Below are 27045 nucleotides of genomic sequence, written 5' to 3'. Positions count from 1 at the left end.
GCCTACTCTCTTCTAGAAACAGGTAATGCACACACCACTACAGTTAGTGATTAATGCTTTTAGATATGAAAGCTGTAATCCTAAGCTTTCAGGCAGTAGAAAGCATTAATTTCCAGCCTTTCGGGGTCTTGAGCTATCTGACCTTAAAAATATCAAGCTTAGACTCGTCTTTTAACCTGTGAGAGATGTTTTGCTTTTGGCCCAAGCCTGAAAATAATGTCACACACACCTAAGGTCACTGCAATATCCAGTTCCTGAAAACACATAGAAGCTGACTAGATTAGTAAGCTAATGTAGGAAAAATGTGTCTGAACTGCCAGGGCCAAAGCTTTTATCTAGGCTAATGGGTATATAAATAGCAACACCCCCTTCCTTCTCCCTCCCTCCCCCCTCCACCCCCCCATAAAATGAAAAAATAGGTTCAGTGTAAACAGCACTTTTTACCTAGCAAATTTGTCTGAATATGCCAGAAGCTGGCTGATTAGTATTTTTCGCTTATTACCACAGCTACTTACAAAACTGTCACCCTCAGAAGGTTATAATTTAATATCCAGTATTGATTCATCTGCAGAGCTACTTGATTTTATAAATGTTACAGATTAGTCTTCGTGCTTTTCCTACTGGTTTTTCAGTTGGTTTTAAATTTCTAGATTGAAATTTCACTAAATAATGATAATAATGAAAACAAGTGCCTGAAGGTCAATGCTAATGCAGCATTAGCAATACTAATACTGTTGTGTTCTAGCAGTGTCCATCACTTCAGGTTCACGGACAGCTTATGTGCTAAAAGACCTGTCATCATGGGCTGTGAAACACATGCGGTAATTGGAGCTGTGTGAGAAAAATGCGTTTAGGTCATGAAACTTCTCTAGGATATAATTTAGCAGTCATTGAGACTGCTGTTGTTAATCTTTCTAAACGATAGAAATGTAACAGAAAAACGTAGGTCGGGGAGGACCCCTAGAGGTCACCTGGGCAAACGTCCCTCTTGGAAAAGGACAAAGATCCCACTCGGGACCAGATGCTTCGTTATTTTGAGAGGAAGAGCAGGGGAAAGGAGCTTGATTGCAAGTGAAGTGTTTTATCTAAAGAAACTCTCCAAGAATTGATAGTTTTGGAAATCTGTCATGCATATTCAATACACCTTAAGTCGTGGTAACCCGGGGCTGTTCCGGGGCCATACATACAGGACACAGCAAGGAAGGGAACAGACATGGCCTCCAGGCTTATTTATTTTTGCTACAAATGTTAGGTTCCTCCAGAACAGAACAGAAAACCAGTGATGAATAGAAACTATTAGCATAGGAGGGAAAGAAATTAAGTGTTATGATGTATTAAAAACAGAGGAAAGGACTTTGGTAGCAATTGTCTAAAGAATAAATGTGTTTCCTTCACTTCTTCATTCTTTTCAACATCTTTTTCATAGTATCGTTTTTTACGTCTTCATTTGGAGAATACTGTAGCATTTGGGCATTTAGAAATGCAGCTGTGCAATACAGAGTGACTGAACTATATCATAACAGGGGAATAGGCAGTGATGTTAGCAAGAACCAAAAAGTCTCTATCCACCAGACGGGGGGAAAACAGAATTTAAATCCAAATTAACACCAAGTTATCATAGTAATTACTTAGAAGCCTTTATATGTAGATTGTGGTGGGGTTTGCCTAAACACTTCACAGATGTCTAAAACAACGGATGAAGACATAATTTAACAATTCTGTCAAAGAGATAAATTAACAATAGTCTCAAAATGTACCAGTTAAGGTCGCCAATACTACAACTTTTCATCAGTTGTTAGGTTTTTTAAAGTGTCCTGGCCTTTTTTAAAATGAAAAAGCTGGTTAGGTATCAATCCGGGTGTGAAAAAGAAACCTTGTATTTCTTCTAATAGTTTATTTTGTTTAAATACCATAAAATGCAAGACACTATCTTGAGGACTTTAGGATTTTGTTTGCATGTGTGGAATGCAGTTAAGTACAGGCAGCAGGAGCTTGGAGAATATACGCGAGATAGTTTACAGCCGGACTATGGATGCAACGCTGTATTTGTGTACACGAGCACGGGCGTAGGTATTGTGGGAAAGAGGCACTGCCAAGCCCTTGCTAGCATAGCAGTAAGCCTCCCTGCAGGCTGCGTGCGCAATTCGGTTAGCTGTGCTGCACCTCGGTCTTTGCAGCTTCTTCCCAGGTGAGGAGGACGACCAAGGCCCGCTCGTAGCTGCCATGCGGATGGGGCGCCTTGGCACACCCACCCTCACACCTCCTCCCTCCCGGGCCACTGAGCCTGCGGGGCCCGTGCCCAGGGAAGGTGACACAGACAGGTCGGTGCCCTGAAGGCCTCCCTGGCTCCGAGCTGCCCAGGCGCTGCCAGCCGGTCCGGAGAGCTCCGGGCGTGTGACCGGCGCGGGGCCGGGGCAGAAGCCGCGCCGGGAACAGCCGAGCCGAACCGCGCCGACCCCCGATCCCCCCGGGCCAGCGGGGCGGCACCGCCCACGCCCGTCGGGCCCCGCTCCCCCCGGGAGGCAGCGGGAGGGAGAGAGGGAGGGAGCGAGAGAGCGGGCGGGCGTGCGGACGCGTGAGGGCGGTGCGGCGGGAGGGGCCGGCCGGGGCGGTGCTGGCGGCGGCAGGAGGAGGAGGAGGACGAAGATGGTGGCCGCGGGAGAAGCGGTCGGCTGCTGGGCTTTCCGCCCTGCGCTGCATCGCCACCCCCGCTGGAGCCGCCCTGCCTGCTGAGGAGGCGGCGCGGACCCGCACCAGGTGCGGAGGGGTCGCGGCCGGGAGCGGGAGGGGGGTCCGGCCGCGCCCCCGCCGCGGTGTCGGGGAGGCAGCGGGCCCGCGGGGCGCGTTCCCGGTGCGGGATGCCGGGCCTGTCCCGCCCGCAGCGGAGTGCCGGGCCGGTCCCGCCCGGCGGCTCCCGCCCGCAGCGGGGTGCGGGAGCTGCGGCCGCCTCTGTCCGGCTGCGTGGGCGTGCGCGCATCTCCGAGCCAGCGGGGCAGCTCTGCACCTGCCCCGGGCTGCGGGGAGCGGCGCCAACGCGGCCATGACCGCCTCCATCCCGGCCTTTGGCGAGGCATTGCGTGCTTTCCCTCCGTTTATTTATTCCATTATTTTATTTGGTGGGGGTGGGGTGTGTGTAGAATAACGTCGTGTGGAGCCGTGGACCTGAAATCAGTGCACTGGTTTCCTGTTTTTTATGTTTTCCTACGCGCACCTTTTTTATGGTGGAAAGGAGAAATGGTGGGGGGCGGGGGCAATGTGGGGATTTCGCATCCGGCGATCGAATGGTCGCGTCGCAGCAGGACGGTCTCAGCAGCCCCTTCCGTCGGGAGATGTTGCCGGGGTTGGCGGCCACGTCCCGGTTTGCAGCAGGGAACCCAAGGGGGCCTGGATCTACCCGTCTTCCCCGTGGAGCGTGCTCTCCACCCCGGGCTGGGGGGAAGGTGACATCTGCTACCATCACGTTCTGCTTTCAGGAAATGGAAGACGTCTTGATTTTTTTTTTTTTTAATTTTTTTTTTTAAATTTTTTTTTTTTTTTTCCCCGGAGAAGCAGTTTGAAAACAATGATTGCCTGAATCACAGTCGTGGTCAGTGCAGCCGTGTACATTTCGTCTGGTTTCTGTAAGGATCAGAGTCAATAGGAGCAGCCTACCAAGACTTGTTTTACTGCCATCATAAATCTTCTCTTTAAGAGAGATGGGGCTGTGGGTCTAGGATGGAAAACTACATCTTTTTGCTTTCTCCTGTTGCGGATTTTTCGGGCTGTGGAATTGCAGTTTGGTTTAGAGAGTGCATTGCAGATCTGGCTGCTTTCATAGCTGCTGAGGAACTAGAAGGCAGAGATGTTTGCCTGACTCCGCATACATTAAGAGTGAGCTAATGTGGGTGTAGGGCATGTAGCGTTTTTCTTGTCTTTGACATGCGTCACGTTACACCAGCTAATAAGAGTACACCCAGGTGGCTGCGGTTTTGAGATGCTCTGCAGCTGTGGCCTATGGGGTCCCAAATAACATGCCCGTATTCCAGTCATAGTACTCCAGGTTCTGCTGCATTGCTGTTAAATCTGGACCACCTGCACCTGCCTTTGCAGCCCATATCAGGAACAACCATGTGATGTCTCTTCTTCCCAAAAGGTGATGGTGACATAGTGTGTTTATTCTCTGTGTTCTGCCAAATCAAAAGTGAGGTGCAGGTTTGCCTTTATCTCTAGTGCTGTGGGAGAGAGGAGCAGGATAGACTGCCCAGAAGTGTGGTTCAGGAGGGAAGGAGAACAGTTACTATTGAATTCTGTGCATTCATGTGTGTTTGTACAGAAAAATTAAGTGTTGGGTGAATAATAATGGATAACCACAAGAAACTCTGAAAAAGCAGAACATTTAATGTAGTGTACCTTAGATGAGTGTTTTGGATGTTTAATGAGTGAAATGTAAACCTTAGTGAAAGACAGCTTGGCTTCCTTGGAAAATGTGGTCTGAGATTAATATATCAATGAGCTTTTAGGCCAAACTGATTTCTGGAAAGTAATGGTGGTTCAAGGTTGGCTGGGTGCTGTGAATCGTGTAATTCATTGCTCTGAGTTTTGGACATTTCTAGCTGTAGCTTAAAATGATATTTTTATTTTACATTAGTGCATTATTTTCCCTTACAATAGCAAACATTCTGGCTACTATGCTGTCTTTTAACAGATGCAGGGCCAACCTATTAAAACGCTATCAAAAGTATTTACTGATTAGCTCTTCAGCTCAAAAATGTAAGAATGCTGGGAAGGTGATTTGGTACATGTAGGTAGATAGAAAAGATAGTTCTGGTGCGTGAAGAGGGAATCATGCCAAAGCTTTTTAGTATAACCCTGTTTGGTTACTTAATATGAAATCCTTTATGACAAGTTTGCAATTTCATATATATTGGGAAGGGAATGCATTCTGGTATTTTTTTTTTCATTTTCTTTCCTTTTTTTTTTAATTGAATAGAATTGCCTTCATGTATTTAAAACATGGGAGCTAATGCTTTAGAAGAGATTTTTTGATATGGGATGTGGTGGATCTTTGTGGATGCCAAAGGTGAGAATCTTGTAGTCCACCATCTTGTAGTCCACCATGTCCTTATTATTTTGAGGATCTTACAAATCTGAAGATTTTGTTTGCTCTGTGATAATGTAAGTAATCCATAACACTTGGAATAAAGGGAGTACTAATTTGGAGACTAAAGTTTGTATCATTTATCTAAATGGGAATGAGGATGAGAAACCTGAACTCTTTGCATATGAGATTTGAATAGATTTTAATTTGACCAGGAGCTGGCTTGTGACTTCTTTGATACCATTTTAAGCCACAGTCACATGCAATGCTTATGTTCTTAAACTTAAAATGCCTTCAATATGAGGACTGTGTGCATCTTTGAAATGTAGATAGCATTTTGTTTTATAAGCAGTGCTTATCAGCACTACAGCCAGCAGAAAAGTCATGAGGATAAAACAAAATGGAATCTCCTGTTCAGCTTCTTGTTTTGTATTTTTAACAGGCCAGTGTGGCCAGTCATTTGCAGTGGTTTTGTTGCTTGGCTTTAGATTGTGTCAGTGTGTGGTAATGTTTATTGCAAGCAAAAGCAGGAAAAAACTAATTGTAAGTCCAGAAAATGTGGCTGAGAAAATAAACACCATGTTGCTATATGTATGTGAGTTCAGGGTTAGTAACCAAAACTAATGAACATGCTAAAAAACCAAAAAAGGAATTATAATATAAAGTTCAGTGTCATCAAATAGACAAAATGCAGGAAAAACCAAGCTGAGAGCTCAAACTTTTCACTTGTATCCCATGGCCTAGATAATTCAGATTCCGCATTTTTCCCTTTGCACATGAATTGTCTGTTATTGATCATAGCTGCTCTGGATTTACATGAGATTATGAATTAAAAGGACCAGATATTTTTTCTTGAGATCTTAAAAAAGATTATTAAAAATATTAGAAATTTTTAATAATTAATTTTTAATTAATATTCCGTTTAATACATGTTGTCCATAGGCCGTGTGGCTTGATTAACTAAATCTTAACTTTGAACAAGATCTTATTACCATAGGCTTAAGTGAAGCCTTGATAAATGCATTTTTAAATGTGTTTTTCTGGTTTCCTAGAAGGTGAAGATTCCTTCTTAGTGAGAGTTCTAGCAAACAGCCCTTTGCTAATTTATTTCCAACGGATTACCAGTTATATGTATTGCATAGGGGTTAAAGGTTTCTGAGAAAGAGATTGATTGGTTTTTCTTCACAATAATGATTGATTTGGTAAGTCGGCTGCTAAGAGCAGTGTGATAGTATTTTTCTGTTTCCACTGCACACATCAATGTTCTGCCAAAAATCTACATGTTTGTTGCTTTACTGAAGGGGCCTAGGGAAGCATCTTTATTTGCTGCTTTCACAAATGCAGGCACGTGATGATAATGCCTGTCCTAATTCTGAAGAAATAAATACAAAAGCAGTACAATGGGTGCATGACAGCTGTGGATGGCAGGGAACTTAGCTGAAGATACTCCAGAGCCATAAGAACGTGTGTTTTCACACTAAACCTTTTCTGCTAGAAACCATCCATGACATGAGAGGAGGAATGGAAGTGCAATTCTGTTTCTAGGGAGTTCTGTTTCTACGGAGATGCTGCTAGGCAGGTGGCATCTCACCTGGTCTGTCATGTCTCCTGTGGTGATTTCTGTCTAATTAAAAATATGTACTGGGAGAAGTTTCCATCACCCACGAGCCTGTGTAAGTAGCTGTGGATAAGCGATGGGGCTTTGACCATCACCGGGGAAGCTGTAATAAATGTATTAGAACTATTTAAAACAATATCTAGTCTGCATGAGGTAAACCACATTGGGAGCCTCTGTTTTTCCTATCACTTAGCAAAAGGAGGAGATGTCCTTTGATGTTCTCCAATTAAAATAAAAAATTCAGAATGTTTAAGTTTTATTTTTTTTAGCCATATACTTTCCCCTCTGTGTTTTCCAGCCTGTTCTTGGGCTGTTTGGTCCATCAGATCTTGTTCACAAGCCAGCAATTAAGAATCGTGCCTTTTCTTTCTGATAAGCGCTTCCATAAATGCTGCTTTCCTTAAGAAGATGACCACCTTTTCACCCATCTGAGAAAAATGTAATTGTAGGGAGCGAGAGACTTCATTAAAATCTGTGAGTTAGTCATGGGCAACACATACCCGGAATTTAGGCTGAATCCTTTTGGTGGTAGTTCCTTTTCCAACTAATTTTCAGAGCTTTTTCAAAGTCTTCTGAACCTTTTTTGTATATCAGAAACATGCCTGCTGAATTTAATTTTCAAACTCTGAACTCAAAAGTTGAACACAGGTCAGAAAAAGCACAAGAACAGCAGAGCCATGGAGGCTACAAAACTTGCTCATTTTGGCGAAGCTTATTTGAGTACCCTACACTGACTCACTTTTGCCTTATTTTTTCCATTTTGGGGATGCATGTCAGGGTGAGAAATGCCTTTCAGTATGTATGTATGTGGTTAAGGTGTTCATTCAATATCTAGTATTTATTGGTTTTGATTTGATTAAACATTTTAATTTCTCTGCAAGAATTTTCACTTCTGTACCTAAGAAAATGGCTTTCTGATCATTCTTCTTGTGGTGGTCATTCTGATTTGAGTTTTTTCTTAATGAACATGCTTTCTCAAAACTTGGATGAACAAGAACTTAAGATCTGGGTAAAAGGAAGGAGGAAGAAAAACAAAAGAACATAATGCAAGTTTTTAAACATACACAACTGTGACTTGGTTTTCCTAATATATGCTTAAGTTTTACTTGTGGATTTAAAGAATTTTATTTTTTTATTCTGATATGTAAGTTGCAGTTCTTGCCAACAGTTTTAGTGTTACCATGTATTTGTGTAGTGTCTGTTCTGATGGGACTTTGATCATATTTGAAATCTTGGTGCTTTGGAAGTCTTGAATGTGACTCTTTAGAGTTAATAAAATTAAATTGGGAAAAACATTTTTAAAAGAAGATCTGAGACCAAGAAAAGCTCTCACCAGAGTCAGGTGAAGAAGCATGGAGTAAAAGCTCTTGCTCCAGGCTTTTCTCAGTCTAGCATCAGCAGAATGCTTTAACTAATACTTCAAATCCAAAAAACAGGCAAAACCAGTAGGTTTTTTATATGTTATTGTCCCAGGGAAATGTTAGGAGGGTGAGTACTGCCTCCACTGTTGGAAGAGGAGATTGATATGTTGTTGTATGGTGTGTGGGGAGCTGAGTCTTTTTCCTTTCTCTTTTCTTAGCAGCTTTCTCACACCAGCTTTTTTATGATCACAGAGTAATTTGAATTGGAAAGGATCCCTGGATGCCATCTGATCTAAGCTCTGCTCAAACCAAGTGACTGAGACAAGGGCTGCACATGCCGTGTTTGTAGCTCTTGGCTTAATCAGGGCAGGAGACTCTCAAGATGGAGTGCTGTGCCTCTCATGGGTATCCAATACCAGCTTGTGCAGAAGGTTTTGCTAGAGTCCCAGTGGGATGGGATATGACTGCTGGACAGAGGCCTTCCTCCAGCCTGCCCTCCTCATCCTCTGCCGAAGAAGCTGCCCTGCAGAAAGCTGCTTGCCTTGCTGCTGGCATTTGTGGCAGCAGGAGTGTTGGGGTGAAGGGCATGTACCATGTGATGGTAATGGTGATCTCCTCCTGGTTTTTAAGTCCTTCTTACCACTACCAATCCCCTTAGGAAAGGACTGAAATACAGGTGTGTTTGCTGTATTAGCCAATTCAGTGACCTCAAATTTTTTTTTTTTAGATGGTCAAGATGGAGGAAATTATTGCCCACTAGTTTAGAAACTTATGTTCTTGGTGTGAATTTATTTTGCAGTAGTTTCAAAATTAGAGTACTGTTTTTAAGAAATGGAAGATTTATTAAACATAATTCCTAGTGTGTATGTGCAATGCAGTCACATTTAACTTAATGAGAAAATCTCTCCCACTAAGAAGGCTGTGGTGAGCTGACAGAAATTTGTATTAAATAGGCATCAGTGCAACACCAGCCTTTAGCTTTGTGATTCCATTGGATTTTTAGTGGACATTTTACATACCCTTTCCCCAAACTTGGTGTGTATTTCTGATATTCACAGCTGTTCTGTCTTCATCTTTTGTCTCAGAGTGATAAATAAGGATGAACTCAGGATTCTGCTCTTGCTTAACAATTATCATTCCTTGCTGATAAATGATTAATGTAATCCACTTATGAGATTGCCGCAGCATCATTCAGATTTTGGCATCTTTATTTTATTTCGTAACAATGAGAAAATCTTGCTCTTCTGGGACCAAGCTGCAAGGTGCATGGGAGGGAGATGTTTGAGCTTGATGCCTTCTTGGCAGGGAGATGGGCATTAGCCCAAGGGGACAGCGCTGTACTTCATAATATTGACTCTGCATTAGCTTCAGCATCCAGGCTTTAGACTTTTAATTGCAGCCTCCTGATGGTTAGTCTGACTGCTTAGCCCTAGTTCAAAGTCATGTCCAAGTCAGGCAGTTCTAATACTTTGTATTTTCAGTGTGACACCCTTTGGCCCATACTGATTCTAGTTGAAGTTAAAGTTGAGTGTGGACTTAACAGATCCTTACATATCTTTCTATTTCTTTACCTTAGTGAACTGTAAAGATTGCATGTCTTTATGTCAGCTTAGGTTAAGCTGCTTTTGAATGCAAATTTAAAGGCTATATGAAACATTTATATTTAAGAATAACACAGGCTTAATGCTTTGATCAACAATATTTCAAACATATTTGGATTAATATCAAACTACACTATTAAAAAAACCCAACTCTGGTATTTCTTGTTAGCTACAGACTTGGTTATTTCTGGATTTGAAGTCAAATAACGCAGCTTCTTAAGCAAAATTTTTTTGTGTTGAAGAAGGCCAGGTAAGTAAGCTGGAAAGAGAAGAGAAGAATATATTGCTTAGGATGTGTATGTGTAATTTTTTTTTAAATATAAAATATTCTCAGTAATGTATTGGATTACCCATTGGGTTATATTGGTTATCCAGGTGACATGGAGCATCAGCTGATGTCTTCCATTGCTCTGGGTATGTCATTGCCTGTGTCACTGGTGTCTCGTTGTTAGCCATCATTGACCAAGGACAGTGGCATTTAGCGTTTCCTAAAGGAGATCTGGTTCCCTGTCAGATCCCCTTCAGGATAAATTGCTTCCTAATAGCAAGTAGAAGGAGTTTAAGCTGAATGTCAGCATGGAAATACAGTTGTTTGAAAACTAAGTACTAGAAGCACAGTTGCAGCTTGTATATAGTTAACATTCATACAGTAGATTTTCAGAAAAGTAGAAAGGTCCCTACTTCAAAACTTGATTGACTTTTGGTGATTCTTTGGGAATTAAAAGTGGAGTGAACAACCTTTTTGTGCATGGAGCAAAGACAATTTTTATATGTCACATTACTGCTGTGTAAATTCATATTTTATTGAACATACATTTTCTTCAGCCACTTTATCCATGAACATAATGACTAGAGGTTCAAATATTTTTTTTCTCCTTCTAGTATGTAACTGTTGAAGCCTGGACAGTTCATGACTCAGTTTTGATCCTCAGTATCAAGTCTGTGTTATGATCTTGTAAGCAGTGGCATCCTCAGGCACTGTAGTGCAAGTTCATGTATGTACACCAGGTATGATATGGATAGCAGAATAGCATGAACAACAGTAAGGTAGGAGTTCCTTCTTTGCATTAAGAAACAGAACTTCATTTGTATGTGAAAGAAAGAGTTTTAGCTGCTTGCCCCAGAACCTTGTGTTTTCAAATAGCAGTGTGTAAAACAGTAATTTTAGGGCCATTGGCCATTTGAAAGACGAAGGGTTATATATACTTTTTTAGGTATTTTACACCTGAAAACCAGAGGGTGAAATTACAAGGAAGGGATTCACAGGATGGGATAGTCATAGGATCTAACTAATTCAGAGTTTCTTGTGATGGAAGGAAGAGTATCATATTTTTTTCAGTCAGTTAAAATAATTCCAAAAGCAATCTGAGATTTTAGTAATCATATGAACTGTAAAGACTGAAGGATAATACACAAAAAGCCCTGCTCTTCTTCTGTTTTTTGTAATATTCTGTGTCTGTGTTATTATGCTCAGTGTATCAAAAAATCAGGCACATACCTCCTACCTTAAAGACTAACCTCCTCCAATCATGTGCAAATCCTTAGTCACTTTATTTACTCTGCCTGTTGAAGACTCCCTTTCTCCAGTGTATGACAGGAATCCCATGACTTCATTTCTTTTTGCAGTATCATGCACAATTTGTACAGTGTAGTAGTGTACAAACCTTGGTGGCCTCCTTGTCGGTGTTAACTTTTCAGATGTAATGAGGTACGGAGCAGTGTGTGCAGTCCAGGTAAAACTCACCCCTTCGGGCATATTTCACTGGTCTTCCACGGCCACCTGTGGCCATTCATGCTCACATGGGAAGACATTGCTGCCAGTGCAAAGCCATCATATCTTTGAAATGTGAGGAGGAGTTGTGCTGTGAGTTCCCTGTAATTATTTGCATATAGTTTGAACAGCCTGTGACACTGGGGGTTTTAGGAAGGAGGGCTGTGGTTACAGAGAAAAGTTGCTCAGTGTGAAGTATTCTGCAGCCTCATGGAAAGCCCTTCTGTTTTCCACTGGTGCCACCCGATGAGGAAGAGGCCTTGCCCGGCTCTTATGTCTGGTCTGCATGGGCATCAATCAGTAGCATATGTGAGTTCATAGTGGGGAAAATGTGGGAAACAGGAGTCTAGTTGGTTTTCTTTTTCCCCTCTAGGAAGACAAATTGGGATGTTGAAAGTGCAAAAAAAATCAGTCGCCTTCTCTGGCAGTGTGCAGGGAGCTTGAGGCTGGCCACAGAAGCAGGTTATTTAGGAAAAAAAAGAGATTTGACTGAGACTTCTGGTTGTGTGTAGTTCATGTTCACCTGGTCAGACTTCACGAAGCCTTGCAAGCACTGTGGCTTTTGTTATCAAGTCCAAATTTTAGCATTATTTTTGACTGAAGTTATTGGTACAGTGATTACACTTTGGCGGGGAAGTGATTATCAGCATAGGTTTTCCATGTTGATTCCTGTCCCTACTCTTAAAAGTTACATCCTATTTGGAGGAGTGGGGAAGGGAAGAGATTTGTGTATGTGGAGCATCCCTCTGGTGCAATTTGATGACACAGCCTGTTGGTGCATTGTTACTTGCTGTAACCAAGGCAATGCCAAATAGGTAACAAGGACTTAGCATACAATGTAAAAAGCACCTGCTGTTGTGCCTGAATTACATATTCAGACTGCTATAATTTCTGAAGTTTGTTTATTCTTGCATACTTGTTTGTTAAATGAATATTTTGAAGACACTTGAAGAACCAATGACCACTGCTGTTATAAAACAACATTCATGAAATAGGAACTTGATTTAACTAAGAGGAAGGAATCTCCTGAAAGGTCTCTGACATGCTTTCATTATCCAAAGAGCAAATCTTCTGGCTGCAGTCCTGCCAGAAGAGAAGATGTACAGGCCAACATATTAAGCTTCCAGCGTATAAATCTGGAAGCTATTTTCTGCTAAGGAGAGACTAAAACATTTGAAGTCTAGGCTTTTGTTCTGTTGCTCATCAGCTGTGATAGGCTTCTCTCACAGGCAGTAGTTTGTGAATGCTGTTGTAGTGGCTCCCAAGTATGCTCTTGCTGATAGTTATAGCTGACCAAATGAGCACTGACACAGGGAACTGATGAGATTTTTGACACTTTTGGTTCTGAGGAGGCATTTAAGTGTACATGTACAATTTTGGTACATGTTTTATGAAATGGCAGCGGTATTGTTGGAAATTTTAACCTGGGGACTCAGGGTGGTAGCAATGCCTTCCTTTTTTGTTTCCAGTATTATCTTTATGATCACAGCTTCTTCAGTCTCAGACCCAGGTACCTCAGAGGAAACCTTCTTCTATGCTAGTTACAATGGTATTTTCCAGTTCCTGACTGTAGAATGTTAAAATTGCATTCCTCCTTCTAAGGCATAGCATCGTCACCATTCAGCTCCATTTCCATGGCACTTGTGACAAGAGGAACATAATCTCATGTATATACTGTATTTTGCATCTGGCGTGTTTTGTTTACGTGAATAGTTTTGCTGTAGGTACTTTGTATTTTACATGCCTTTGAATTGTTTGTGCGGAGATTTAGTAATCCTTCTTTTTCTCTTCTCTCCCATTTGTATGTAGTAACGTAATGTTTTCTATTTGTTCTTCTTTGTCCTGAGGAGATTAATTCTTCTGGCTCTAAATGTAGCCCTGTTCATGACTTCACAGTATTTGTGGTGTATTTTCCAAGAAAAAACAATGATATAATATATGGATGGATTTTTATATGCAAGGGATCAAGGTTAGAAAAAAGCCTTTGCAAAGGATCTGGTGAACCTCTGTTGGAGGTTTGGGGATAGAATTGCATTTAATCCAAAAGCATATTTTTCAGAAAAAACCACCACCTTTAGCTGTTGAAAATTATTGGACAGTCATGACAGGGTTAGTGGCAGTATGTTAGAGTTTAAAAATTGACAGATGCTTGACTATTCTGAACATGGAAACAGCTCAGCAGTCTGCAGTTTGGAGCCACTGGCCTAGAGCATCTAAATAAATCTTTGTTATGTAATACTTGGTAGTGGGTGGTGACCATTATGCATAGCTCTGATATATCAGACTCAGGGAAAGTCTTTCCTTTTTCTATGGCCTTGTGAACTTATGGTCAAAGTAAGAACATTTTCTCAGTTTTATATTTGCCTCTTTTGATTAATACTAAATATATTGTTGGGATGCTATCTCTGTGTATGGGAATAAAGTGGCATTTGGTTTTCTTCTGCCTTGCTGGTTAAGGTGCTTAGTGAATTACAGGAACAGAAGACCTTATTGTGCCTGGCATGGACAGTTTCTCTTGTTCATGTCTGCGTATCAAGTGAATGGCACTTCTGTAGCATCTGATCAGCAAATGAAGTTATGCTGTTGTTGCTGCTGTGATTCTACACTTCTTTACGTGAGGGTTTGGCTGGTTTATTCAATTTAGTAGGAACAAATGCATTCCTGTATTCTTTCTCCATTTTACCTGGTAAACCTTACCCTGTCAAAGAAAGAGCTGCATTAATTTTGGGCAGAAATTGGGTAGTCTACCCTGTGAAAATGATGTTTTGTTTCTAAATTTAAAAAGGTGGATTTTTTTTCCTTCAATTCTTTATATTTGAGGCATGACAGAAGTCCAAAGCTTTTGAGAAAAGCTTGTGAGAAAAAGGTTTCACTCTGCAAAATATTTTACCTGTTTGAAGAGATGAACAAGGAGTACAAGAACTGACTTAAGAGTAATGAGAATCTTGATGGCAAGTTTCTAGCGTTGAAGCATGTCTTGATATTGAAGCTCTTTGCTTTAAATGCACTTAAAAACTTTTGAACTCTGCCTAAGTTTTGTGCATTTTACAGCTTAGGTTGCTTGTCTTGTACAAATAAAACAAAGATGTTCACAGGGCAGGAATGATGCTTAATAATTAGAGGAACAAAATGTTATCTCCTTTTTGTTAGTAAAGAGGAATAATCTTACCTTGTAACCATAAAAAACCCTGGTAAAAACAGTCTGAATCAAAGCTATGTATGCTGAGGAGGATTTAACTGTGAATGATGTGGTGAGATAGAGAAAGAACTAAGCATTGGAAAAAAAACATCTCAACACTGATGTCTGCCAGACTGTGAAATAATCTCCCAGGGAGAGAGAGAAGATACATGTTCAGAGGAGTGAATACTCAGTGGTGCAGGGGCTTCAGCAATACTGCGGGGAGCAATCCTCAGCTCGAACAACCTCTTTCAGCGGGATTTTCACGTAGTTTTTTTTTACAATCCTGGACGAATTTATCCTTGAAACTTATTTGAGCAGCTTTTCTTTTCGTCTTTTTTTCGTCGCTAGATGTAGTTTTCTGATGTTTTTTTCCATGAGGACAACAATTTGATGATGTGGTAAATTATTTTGAACTTTATTTTCGTCCTTGAAGCAGCATTCCATGACTCTTTCACTTGTCAGCTTTTTTAGGATCATCTTTCAAGTTTGAGTAAAATATAATAGAGTTTGGGAATGTACCTTATCTGTTTGGTCTTACAAAGCAAGATAAGGTGATAGTAGTGTAATTGCATATGGTTATGCTTTGTAGCAATTTTTTATATTCCTCTGCAGCTGATTGGAATGTTTTAGCAAGGATCCCCTGTACCAGTGGATTTATCTTTGATGTAATTTCACAGTTTGTGCCACTTGCCTTTCCTCCTTCAAAAATGCAGGGGAAGTAAAACCTGTAAAAAAATGAGCTTTCATTTGTAAGGACCAGATGGATTCACAGTGAGTGGCAGAGGGAGTGCAATCAAATGCTGGGTATAAAAGAGTTTAGACAAAAATAGTAAAAATTAGGCAAACACTCTCAATGAAATAATGGCCAACATGGGAAGAGGGTTAGTTAATTTATTTGAAAATGTTGAAACAGAGATGGATGTTTCAGGGTAAAAAGTGTTGGAAAAAAATAATTGTAAATGTTGTGAGTAACTGTAATAGTATTGATGAATTAGCACAAAGGCTTCTAGGGAATAGGTTTGGAAAATTCTTTATGGGATTTGGGAGTTCATATAGTGTAACAAAACCCTTTTAGATCCTGATTATTAGATTTTCTTTCCAGGGAGAATGTGATTTCTAGCTGAAGTATCTTTGACTGCCACAGCTACCTTTTGAAAGAAGGTGCTGTGTGTTTGTATGGAAACTGCTTTTATGAAAAGGTGAAATAATTATTTTGGTTGCAATGTGCCTTGAGCTATTTTAGAACATTTCTCTTTTCTTCCCCATTGGAGCTTCAAGCAGTGCCACTGTAACCCAGAGGATTCTTACTGTTGCTTCTCTCCAAATATTTTTTCCTATGTTGTTAAAATCTGACATTGTAGAAATGTTTGTTAGTAGTAGAAGAATTACTAACAATGATTTCTGTATTGCTGTAATCATCCTGACTTTCATTTTCCATGTTACCCATCGCTGTAATACCTCCCGCATACAGAGCAGTGCTGCCTGTTGCAGGACCACAACTTGCAGCAGACTGAAAGGCAATAATCAGGCATCCAGTGCTGAAGTTTTGATTGCACATGGTGTGACTGCAGCTGTATGAAACTGGTGTTGTGGGTTCAGTGCTACTCAGAATTGAGGAAATCACTGAATCACTTGATTCCTTGGATGTATTTTGCTTGCAAGTATTGAGCAGTGTAAAAGGTTGTACATTTTGTTTCTTCTTCCCTTACACCTTAGCTTTTCCAACAGAGTGTTGAGTCAGAGCTGAAAAACTACCGTTTTCAATAAAGCACCTTTTACAAAATGTATACAGCAGTTACCGATTAGTTTTATACTTTTAAGATCTTCTTCCTGCTTTTGAAATCTGTATGAAATCCATTTATTTGACAGCCCTTTCTAGATCTTTAGAATTGGAATAACGGTGAAGTAGCATGCTGAAATTTGTGTGGTCCCCATAGCTGTGTGCCCGTGTGGGTTGCTGGCTCTGGTGGGGTGCCCCAAAAGACCTGCTGCAGCTCTGATTTCTGATGTTCAGTGAAACAGAGAAGTTATGTGCTGTCCTGGTGACCTGCCTGCCAGCTGCAATTTGTGACTGCTCTACTTTGCTTTGCTGTGTGGGGCGTTTGAAGGCGCCAGAAAATCTGCCGGGAGCTCTCAACTTCTGGGTTTGCTTCTAAGTTTGATAGTAAGTTGCTGATGATGTTGCTGCATATGTAACCTAGATCAGAAGTCATTGAGAGAGTGGTGAAATGGTTGGGCAGCTCAAGTGTAGAGTTTGTGACTTCAGCCAGCATACTAATAATGTTAGCTTTATCTTTTCAATAAATACAGGGCGTGTAATTAATCAACTTCTGCCTGATGCCTGGAGCTTATTATTAAGGGATTTCACAGTCTTCCATGACTTCTGATAAGGCTCACTAAAGCTTGTTGCAGAGGTTTAACTTGAATGTGTATTATTTGAAAAATAGTACAAATACCTGAAAAATACATTTTCTTTGTTTTCTTTCTGTGTAAAGCTACAATAAAAAGCAGTGGATGTGACATTGCTGCTTCAGTGTTGGCAGAGTAAGGAGAAAAGTAATGAATTGATAATCCTCTTTGTGTGGGAGATGACCTTTTTAATTTAAAGTAGCACTTAGTTTATTTTGATAGTAGTTATTACATTGCATGCTTCTGTTTACATTTTCACTAACTGCTTGCTCTTGAATAGCTTGTAGTAAAGCTTTGTAAAGCCCTTTTCCAAGCTATGAATAGGCTAGCTGAGCATGGCATTGTGGAAGCCCTGGATAATAGCTGAGGCTATGCTTTTGAGCCTCAACATACAAAATCTCTGAGGTGGAAATTAGTGGGAGTGAAAGGTATTATCAACAGTGTATTTTCTGAGCTTAGCTATATCTTACCTAAATGAGTTTTTTTTTCCTGGGGATCCCAGGATTGCTAATCTTGAGATATTTGAAAAAGTAGGAAATAGAAATGTCTAAGAATCTTAAAGATTTTTTGACTTAGCAGGTCTCACTGTTTTGCTTCTAGCAGAACTAGCCAAGTCTCAAATAGTGATTTTTGCCTTCTCCAGAAATCTGGAAGAAGCAATGTTTTTAATGAGGAGAAAACAATTCAGAGGCATCTGATTTAAATCTCTGTAGCTTTGCTCTAATCCTGCCATTAGCACAAAACTGTATTCAATTTTGTGGATTTACTTTTATTTAGAATAAATCGGAGGTCCCTCCTTGCTGTGTAATCTGTATGCTTGTTACTTATACTGTCAAAGGCTTACTTGGAAGCTGAGCTGAGGTGGCACAGGGGCATTGTGGACCCCGGGAGAACATGCTCGTATTCTATTTGAAAGAAATTTTGCCATACAAGTTCCACATTTCTGCTCTTCTGTTGATTTTTCATTCTATTTGTTTTGTTGCTTTGGTTTTTTATGTTGCTCTCAAAAAAGAAATCTGTGTAAATAACTTTCTTCCTCCCCCTTGTGAGCTGCATGTAGACCATACTCTTCTTATGCATGCACTGTCCTAACAGAATGACTTGTTTGAAGTATGATTTTTTTTCAAATTTTTGTTGAGCCAACCAAACAAAACCCACCACAAACAGAATTCCTCCAAAACTGTAGAAGCTCATAAATTTGGACTCTGGGCAGCGGTTTAAAGGCAATTTTTCTGTTAATAAGGTATTTTCTACTGTGAACAGTTAAAAGTTGTTGTCCTCTAATGTGGAGAACGTTAGGCTTGCCTCGGGCTTATAAAGTTTGAAGGAATTTAAAAAAAAAGTCCTTCTTATCCAGATCATATTTGTGGGAATGTAGGTAGATTGAAAAAGTTTCCTGAGAAAATAGTCATAATAGTTTCCACGTAAATGACTGAGGTGTTTTAAATTGTCTGTCTTTAACAATATGGATGTATTTTTTAGATTATGCAGAAACTTTCAAAAGCTTTTAATTACAATTTTGTTTGTTTACTTCTAAGTTTCTACACAATTTCTTCAGTATTTTTGGCAATAATAAGGATCATGACACCACACTACCTTGTGCAGAATTCATCAGGGGTTTGTTCATCTGGGACAGAATGTATGAGTTAATACAAAAGCTAGCAGTGAAACCCTGTGTGTTCTTTTGGGATGAAAGAGGCACTATTCAGCCTTTTTTTCTAGCAATCTTTTTAGCTTTTAGTAATAGGTGAATGGGAAAATGGTCTTTCAGTGAAGTGACACTGCTGCATTTCTGTACTTGAAATGTGCTCTCATTCAGTTCCTCCTATGCTTTATGTTTTACTGTCTGTTATAGCTTGCCATTACTTTATGGTCTTGTCAGAACTCAGAAAAATTCTATAGGCAGGTTGAAAAAGTTAGAAGAGATCACTTCTGGAGTAAAGCCAAACAGGAAGATCATTAATTAAAGAAGTGATTATTAAGTCAATGGATTCTGTGCACAGGGAAAGAGCTGAACTTTTGGGTAGTGTGATACTTAGAAATTTGTATAGAATCTCATAAAATGAACCTGCAGTTGAAAATGTTTCAGCAGACAAACCAAATATCTTTCCATGTATGACCTGTAACCATGTTGCCTGCTTCCTCCCTTGCCCTGGCATCAGCACCTGACAAGAGAAGGTGGGGCACCTTCTGATCCCTGCCACACTGGTATAGAGCTGTGTCAGCCCCAAGTATTTAAAAATCTAAATATTTTTCAGTATCTTAAATAATTCAAAGCAGTAGGCTGTCTGGACTACTCACTTTCACAATACAGTTTATGTTTGGAGATGAGTGAAAGTGAAGTTATGAAACTTGACACAAGGGTGGCTGGCACAGTATAGACAGAAAAGTGCTGCTATGGGGAAGAACTTCCATGAGAGGATCTGAGAGGTTTGTCTGATCCAAAGCCAGGACTGGTGAAATGAAGGGAGGCTGGCATTGAGGATCTGTGTGATGCACTGAATACAGCCATGGATCTGTGATTCCTCTGATGCTTTGCAGAACACTCATAAGAAATTACACAAGGAGCCTGATTTTTGTAAGATTCATAAGGATTTCATAATTCTGCAGTTCTTATACTGGTCTGTTGTTTTCTTGTCCACTCCCCATGTCCTTACTAGACATCTCTCTAGAAAGCCAGGAGGTTGGTCACGAAGGAGAAGAGGGTCAGGACAGATCACGCCAAAGACCTGCTGAGCTGTGGGCCTGGTCATGCCATGTGTGGGTTGGCCTGCCAGCTGCTGCTGGACCTCCCCCTTCACCTTCTAGAATTCTTCTGAAGCTTTAAGAAATTCCATTATCTTTGGGACTCTTAAAAAACAAATTAAAAATTGGCCAGTGACTAAAAAAGTAAAGTGTGAGAAATAAACAAATGCTTAATCACTTAAAACTATTGTTTGTGGATTAGCAAAACAGCCTACCTTCCAGCCTCTTTATTCACAGGGTATTTTTTTCCATTGTAATGTTATTTATAGGTTGTAATCTTACAAGCTTGAGTGGCTCTTTGTTTTCTTTGTGGTGAACAGTAAGTGAAAATCAGGGACAGAATATCTTAAATCTTTAATGAGGATTTAATTGTGCCAGCATTTTTTTTTTGAGTGGTATCAACTTCATAAAAACATTATGTATAGTTCACATATATAATTGACTCTGCACAAAACTACTTATGAACAGATAATAATTGTATTGTTTGTGCTTTATAAATTCCTTCTTGCTTATGGCTTTGATTTGGTGTTTGCATTCTCCGTAGATCTTTAAAGAATTGATGCTATATGAAGTACAGAATTCCAATTATGTTTCTAAAAACAGAATTTAAATATTTTGATGTTAAAAAGTATTTATTTATAATTCTCCACAAGCTAAATGTCAGACCATGATTACTTTATTTTGTTTTTTACTTCCTTTTTTTCTTTCTGTCTGAAACCTAAGTTATGATTAATTGTATAAAATATTACTGAAGGAGATGATTAGAATCCTTAAGGGACTGTTTTTAGTTTCAGTACGTGGCATTTTGCAGTTGCAGTCATCTTTCATAAAAAGGTCATGCAGCTAAGAGTAGTATTTTTATTTGCCCCAACAATGTTTTTACAAGTGAATGAGCTCCTCAAGAGAGTAGTTTCAGTTACTTCAGAAGAAATGCAGAACTTTCTGATAATCAGACCTGTGTTTTTTGAAAAGAAAAAACCTTTTTCTTTCTGTTTGCTTACATTTTTCACTAAATATTTGAAACAATTTTGAATCCTTGCTATCACTCTCACTAATGTGTGACTGATGCTATAGTGGCAAATAATTGAAAATAATGGGTTACAGAGAGGAAAACTCATCTGTTAGAAATAAATTTTCAAGACAGTAGATTGATTTCATGTATAACCTTTTCCCTGAGATAAAGTAGAATTTAGGCTGTCAAAATTGATGTATTAGCACATCTTAGTGGAAAGGGTTGGCATTTTCAGTTCTGTTTCATATTTTGTTTTCTGTCTTGGGTATTATTGTCTGAATTCACAGATGATTGACAAAGTATTCTTTGTCATGACTTACTCTAGAGATTTCCATTAAAAGCAGATCAAAGATGGCAGAAATAATCTAATTGTAGTGAGTTGCTCTAGTTTAATTTTTAAAAGAATTTTAAATATAGTGTTTTATGTTATCAATATATGATTTTATTATTCTGTTGACTTGTACATTTTTAATTTCACTTCCTGAGGGAGAATTGTTCAAAGGCTGTGATTTATTTTGATGAATTTTTTTTGACATGTTTTCAATTTTTTTTCCTCTGATAAAGGTGAGCTGCAAAGGTATCCTCTTACTATGAGTTGAGTCAGCTTTTTTTTTTTCTTTTTGGTGATAATTTTTTTTTTAAATTTTAAATCTAATATTTTGCTTCACTTTGTAGAAGGTTTCCTGATAAGCCCCTGGTCTAAATTTATTTAATTTTTTATCAGTTTGAGTGGCAGTGGGGAGAGTCTGGGTGGATTTCATGTTGCACTTCCTTTGAAATTCATTGTAATCTCAGCTGTAAAACATAGTATGCAATCCACAGAGAGGAATCTCATTATTGAGGTGGAAGCCTACATCAAGGTGGTGTTTTCAGGATTTTGACAGTACTCAAGATTTTCATCAGAGGTTTGAAAACTAGAGTGGAGAGGCAGTGGTCTTGAAGGGGATCCACCAGAGTGTAGGAAGAAAAGAAAACTACAGTGAATATTCAGAGAGGATGGGAGGTGCCCCTCAGGAGGTGCCAAAGCAACGTGCATGGAATTGTGGGGAGGGAGCAGCTGGATAAGCAACAGCTCTGCCAAAACCTCTGTGGGGATTGCAGCTAATGCGAGATGGGTTGGCTGCGAGGTATTGGTACTGAAGGGAGGTGCTGAACTGAGAAGGGGAATGCTCAGTGTGGGCTCAGGTGATGTATCCAGTTTGGCATTTGAAGCAGGGTCGTGAAAGTCTCTAGAGGACAGAGTGAAGAGGGAATCCCTACAATTAACTGGGGATTGTTTAAGCTGAAGAAGGGATGGTGTGTACAGAACACTGAAAGTATCTTCAGTGAAGAAAGAGGCAGCAGGCAATCTGTTCTTGGTTTGGCAGGACTGGGTATAACTAACCAGCTTGTCCTGAGAAGGTGAAGAGTCAGATGAGAGCTTGGGAAAACTGCCAGCAGTAAAAATATCAAAACACTCAAATCTGACTAAGTAGCCATGGATAAATACACATATCAGAAATGTAATCGTTGTCACTGATGCTTCAGAGACCAGCACATTTATATGGTTATGTCAGATGGCATCTCAAGATATGACTCGGTGATTGCTGAGTTTTTTGATATGCTGTCACAGAACTGCATTTTGATTGGTTTTGCAGGTAGGGGGGTAAATCAATCCACTTGAACCACCACCTTTTTTTTGTGAAGCATCTCTTCTCCTTTTTTGTTCTCCACACAGTATTCTTGCTGGTTAGTTCCAGACCAGTTTGGAAGAAGAGACCATAAAAGTAAATAAAACTATTCATTTTTTATGAAACTGCTGATGGGGTTTGGGAAAATATATTGACTTCCTCATCTGAAAAGAACACAAACTGAATTTGGCAGTAGCCAAAGCAATTGTGTGGGTCGGACCAACAGTGTTCATGTAGCTCTGGACCCATTGTAGATTGCGAGGGCCACCTGTGCCCTGGGGGGCATCAAGCGGAGCACCGCCAGGCAAGGGAAGGGGTTGTCCTGCTCTGCTCTGCCCTGGTGGAACAGGCTCCCCAGGGAAGTGGTCACAGCATTGAGCCTGACAGAAGTGTTTGGGCAGTGGTCCCAGGCACATGCTGTGATGCTTGGGGTGTCCTGTGCGGGGCCAGGAGTTGGACCCTGTGATTCTAATGGGTCCCTTCTAATTCAGCATATGATTGTATGGCTCTGTTTCTTGCCTGATCAGAGTTTCTTCAGGTGTTAGAATTAATTTTGGTTTAGTAGTAATAGAAGATGGTTTAGAAGTCAAAGACTAGCCAGACATAGGGATTTGAGGTTTTTTTGAGTTATCTGAGCAATAGATTTGTTTTAATTCATGAAGTGGTAATCCCATGTATTCACAGAAAAAGTGCCTCCTTCATAATACTCATATACTTACTTTTATGACCAACTTTATAGTTCTTTACTCCATCCATTATTTTTCCATTTTTGCTGATTAGATATCATATGTAATCTGTAGCAGATAAAAGAAGAACCATATAGAAAATACCAATGGCTTTGTCAAGGTTGTACCCACTGACTTCCAATATGTAATTTATATGTTGAGCTGAAATGTTGTGACATACCTAGCAGGTATCTGTAAAGGGGTTCTGTTTACAATTTGTGGTTTTAAGGGAGAGCTGTAAACACAATGTAATGGCTTGTTTACTGGTGATTTAAACATGTTAACTTGTATTAATTCTGTGTTGAATGCAAGCTGCTTCCCACGTTAGTTAATAATTGTAACACATCTGTGCACACTCTATGCAGATAATGTAGAGGGAGTGGAAGGAGTATGGCTTTCTTGCTTTTCAAGTAGATGTGAAATCCCAGAAAGCTCAGATCAGCTGATCCTCTCTCTGTCAGAATCTGAAGCCTCTGTGCTTGCCTATGCATGTTAAGTATTTTCACCTGACATGCATCCTGTCAGGTTGATAGTCCGAAAATCTTTGATTTATGATAGAGCATGAACTGGATTAGAACACATTTACACTGTGAGTGCTGATAATGGATTCTTTCCTGCCACTTCACTTTTTTTCCCCTTTGAATGGAAGATCTGTGATGCAATTTAGAAGGAGGGCAGATGTTTGCAAATTAATGAAGTCATAGCAACAGCTCAAGCCTTCAGTAACAAGTTTGGCAGGCTGATGTTACCTTTGCTCAGTTTTCCTGAGTGTCTCTAAAATGAGCTCTGCTCTCTCTTTCTGCTTACTGAGTCATTCTACTAGGGATTATGTCCAACATAATTCCCAGAGGAAGTGAAGAAATTTGAAGAAAATTGGTTTGGTGCAAAATACTGCCCTATATCTATGTAACTGAGAATAGCAGTATAATTTCGTTCATGTCACAAATAGCATGCTGGGCCTGAGAGAGCAGAAATGGAAATTGCTTATGCAGGGGAGTGAACGGCGACATGTTTGCTACTAATATAATACACAAATCCATTCTGCTCCAATTCTTACACTGTGCCTTTCTGTAGTATAACAGGGGGTCTCAGTATAAACAAATGGCTAACCTAATCAGTCTGTTTCAGCATTTCTCTTTGTTGAATTTCCGTCCAGATTGTACCTTGGCAGGGCTGGCTGCCTGTTACAGTGTAATGTTTGTAGGGCTTTCAGATGGAACAGTATAATTAAACTTACAAAAGGTTTCAAATTGGAAGTTTCTTTTAGAGTACAAAAGCAAAACAATTACATATTAAATAGCACAAAGTAAATGAGTACTAAAGATAAGCAGTGAGGAATTATTCTTGTTCAAGACTTGGGTTACACAGACTGATAGGGCCTTCAATGCTGAATAAATATATGTAGCTATTTACTTTTGACTAACATGTAACAGAGTGTATTCTCTGCCCTGGTCCATGACGATGTGTTTATAGAATTTAAAACTGGTGCCTAATTCTTAAGCAGTAAATTCCAAGATGCAGTAGTCTAGAGGTTGTGTCAAAGGTATTTTAAAATATGCAGAAAAGAAGCCAAAATAATGAAATCTATGCAAGTAGGTATTTCATTCCTCTGAGTTGTATCTTTATCATGATCCTGCCTTTGTGGGTCCTTATAGGTTTTATTAATTTTTTTGCAAATTTTGTACTTCTCTTGCCTAGTGACCTTCATCTGAAATTTTGATTTTGATCCTTTAGAGGTTTTATGTTCAATGCTGAATTGGTGCATAAAATATAGACCAGAATGATAAAACATTGCATTCAGAAAAATAGTCCTCAGTGTATTTCTGATGTGAAAGCCAAAGAAAAGGAAAAAAGAAACTTTCACAGCATTTTTCACAGTGCTGTATTTAAGCTGCTTCACACTGAAAGTATTTCAAACTAAACCCCCTGTATTAAAGTATATTAGTAGTATTATATTCTCTGTAGTGTCTATTTTTAGGACAGTGTAATGCCTGCATTACAGTTCAGCAGTTTCCTTAACTGATATGAAACATTGCAAAACTCATAGAAGGAAAGGATAAAATAAATGTGGGCTCAAAATGATTTGATTTTGAATTCTGAAAGTTAATTCCAACTTTGGATTTCTTTGTAATTCTATTAGGTAGAATTAGACTTCTTTTTGCAATTCTAGTAAGGTAATACCTTGTCCTCCAAGGCAACTGTAGGTGACAAGTACTGCAGGGCAGCTCTGAGACATTTTGGGAATACTAAAGATCATGGTTTTTGTGTTCTGCTGCATTAAAAAAATGCAGAGAAACTTAATTTTAAAAAAATGCAAAGTATCCTCCATAACTGTGATCATGAAACTTGCAAGAACCACTAGAGTCTATGGTGGCTTGTCTGTGCTATTTTTGAATATATTATTTATTGAAGATGTTATGATTTTGCTTATTTCATATTCACACATTTGGTAGAAAGGTGTCATTCTTAATGTTTTGAGTGTCTTGTTACAGAATCTGTCATTAGAACTGAAAGTCTACGAAAGTCAAAGCAAAGGGCTCTTCATTTACATTTTATTTAAGACAGCACTAAGTAGAATAGAAACGAGTGTAGATAAGAATTTTGAGGATTTAAATCACCAATGTTATTGTTGTATAATAAGCCAGACAAGGTGATTTCAGAGGGGTTTTTGATTTATTGCTGGAGAGTGGTCTGCAAAATGGGTTTTTCAGTGCCACGACGGTTGGTGGATTGAGAAGACCAACAACATGTGTGTCTGGCTTGGTTTAATACTATTTAAAGAGGTCAAAGCTTTAAAAGGAGTTCCCTCCCCTTAGTTGCAACCAGGCCCTTTCCACCTATTTGAAGAAATACAAATAGATTTATAAGAGTCAAAAAGTAGCATTTACTAACAAGCAAAACTGCAACAGGCAAAAAAATGCAGTAAATAATCACGTGATACAGAATTTCTAAGTCTCACAAACTTCCCCAGAACAAAGAACAACCCAAAATGGTGGAAATACCCCTTCCAAGATGGCACCTGCCACAGGGAGACAAAGGGAAAATGGCACCAGCTCACTCCCCCGGGATAGCGCTGCCCAGGAGGCAAAGGGAAAAAAGATGGCCACAAACACTCTGGGGGTAAATCTTTTTATCTACTCATGTGAAGTCACTTTCCCCCATATTTGCGTTAAAGTGAGTTGAATATATGTCAATACTGTTTTCATAATTATTATTTTATTTCATTGAGCTTGTGGCAGATTGACCTTCCCTGGCTGCCATCTCTCTGCCTCTCCCTCCTCCTCCTCTATAGGATCCTGAAGAGAAAATAATATGGAAAGGTTTGTAAATTGACATAAAGAATGGGATTTCCAGTTGCTGTCATGGGCAAAGATTTGATTTGGGGAAAATAAATGTATTGCCAATTAGAATAGAGTTGCATGGTGAGGAACACGGACAAAACTCGCCTTGCTTGGGTCACCCTCAGCTTTTTTCATGCTCAGCATTGTTCCTTCATTTCTGACTCTTCCACATCCTCTTTTTTGGAGTAGGCCTGCACCCCATCTTGACACTGCAGCTCAGGAGGGAAAAGTTGAGGTAGTTTCTTCTTAAATTATGACTCAGATGTGGCAAGTGTTTGTGCTGTGAAGCTTAGAGCCTACAATCAGCTATGGCAGTGGGCAGCTGCAGAGCTCTGAGTAACCCTAGGTTTGCTTAGGGGATGCACAGTTGAGGGTTTTGGGATTTGGTAGAGAAGACCATTGCCTGTGACTGGGCAGGGTCTTTCGGTGAGGTGACAGGAGAAATACAGTCCTTGGGACCAGAATGGTAAAAAGTGTGGTTTATTGGAAAAAACCTAACAAGCCCCCTAGCTTGGTAGGAAATCTAGGGAAGCT

The 27045-nt window shown here is 39.8% G+C and overlaps 1 protein-coding gene across 4 annotated transcripts in view; it reads left to right on the top strand.

The window, feature by feature from the left end:
• The first annotated feature begins 2165 nt into the window (after positions 1 to 2165).
• The window catches only part of APBA1 (amyloid beta precursor protein binding family A member 1), an 80980-nt gene continuing 56100 nt past the window's right edge, over positions 2166 to 27045 (top strand). For 2 of the 4 annotated variants that reach the window (XM_026795065.2, XM_026795066.2), the window contains exon 1: positions 2584 to 2757. The gene's annotated coding sequence lies outside the window, so the exon portion shown is untranslated. Of the gene's footprint in view, positions 2189 to 2583; positions 2758 to 27045 lie in introns of those variants that run through there. The other 2 variants (XM_074533412.1, XM_005489647.4) reach the window with 2 other exon arrangements.

Source organism: Zonotrichia albicollis, chromosome Z (genome assembly GCF_047830755.1).
Source record: "Zonotrichia albicollis isolate bZonAlb1 chromosome Z, bZonAlb1.hap1, whole genome shotgun sequence".
Classification (NCBI taxonomy): Eukaryota; Metazoa; Chordata; class Aves; order Passeriformes; family Passerellidae; genus Zonotrichia; species Zonotrichia albicollis.
Note: the sequence above shows the minus strand (reverse complement) of the source record. Positions and strands in the feature narration are given on the sequence as shown.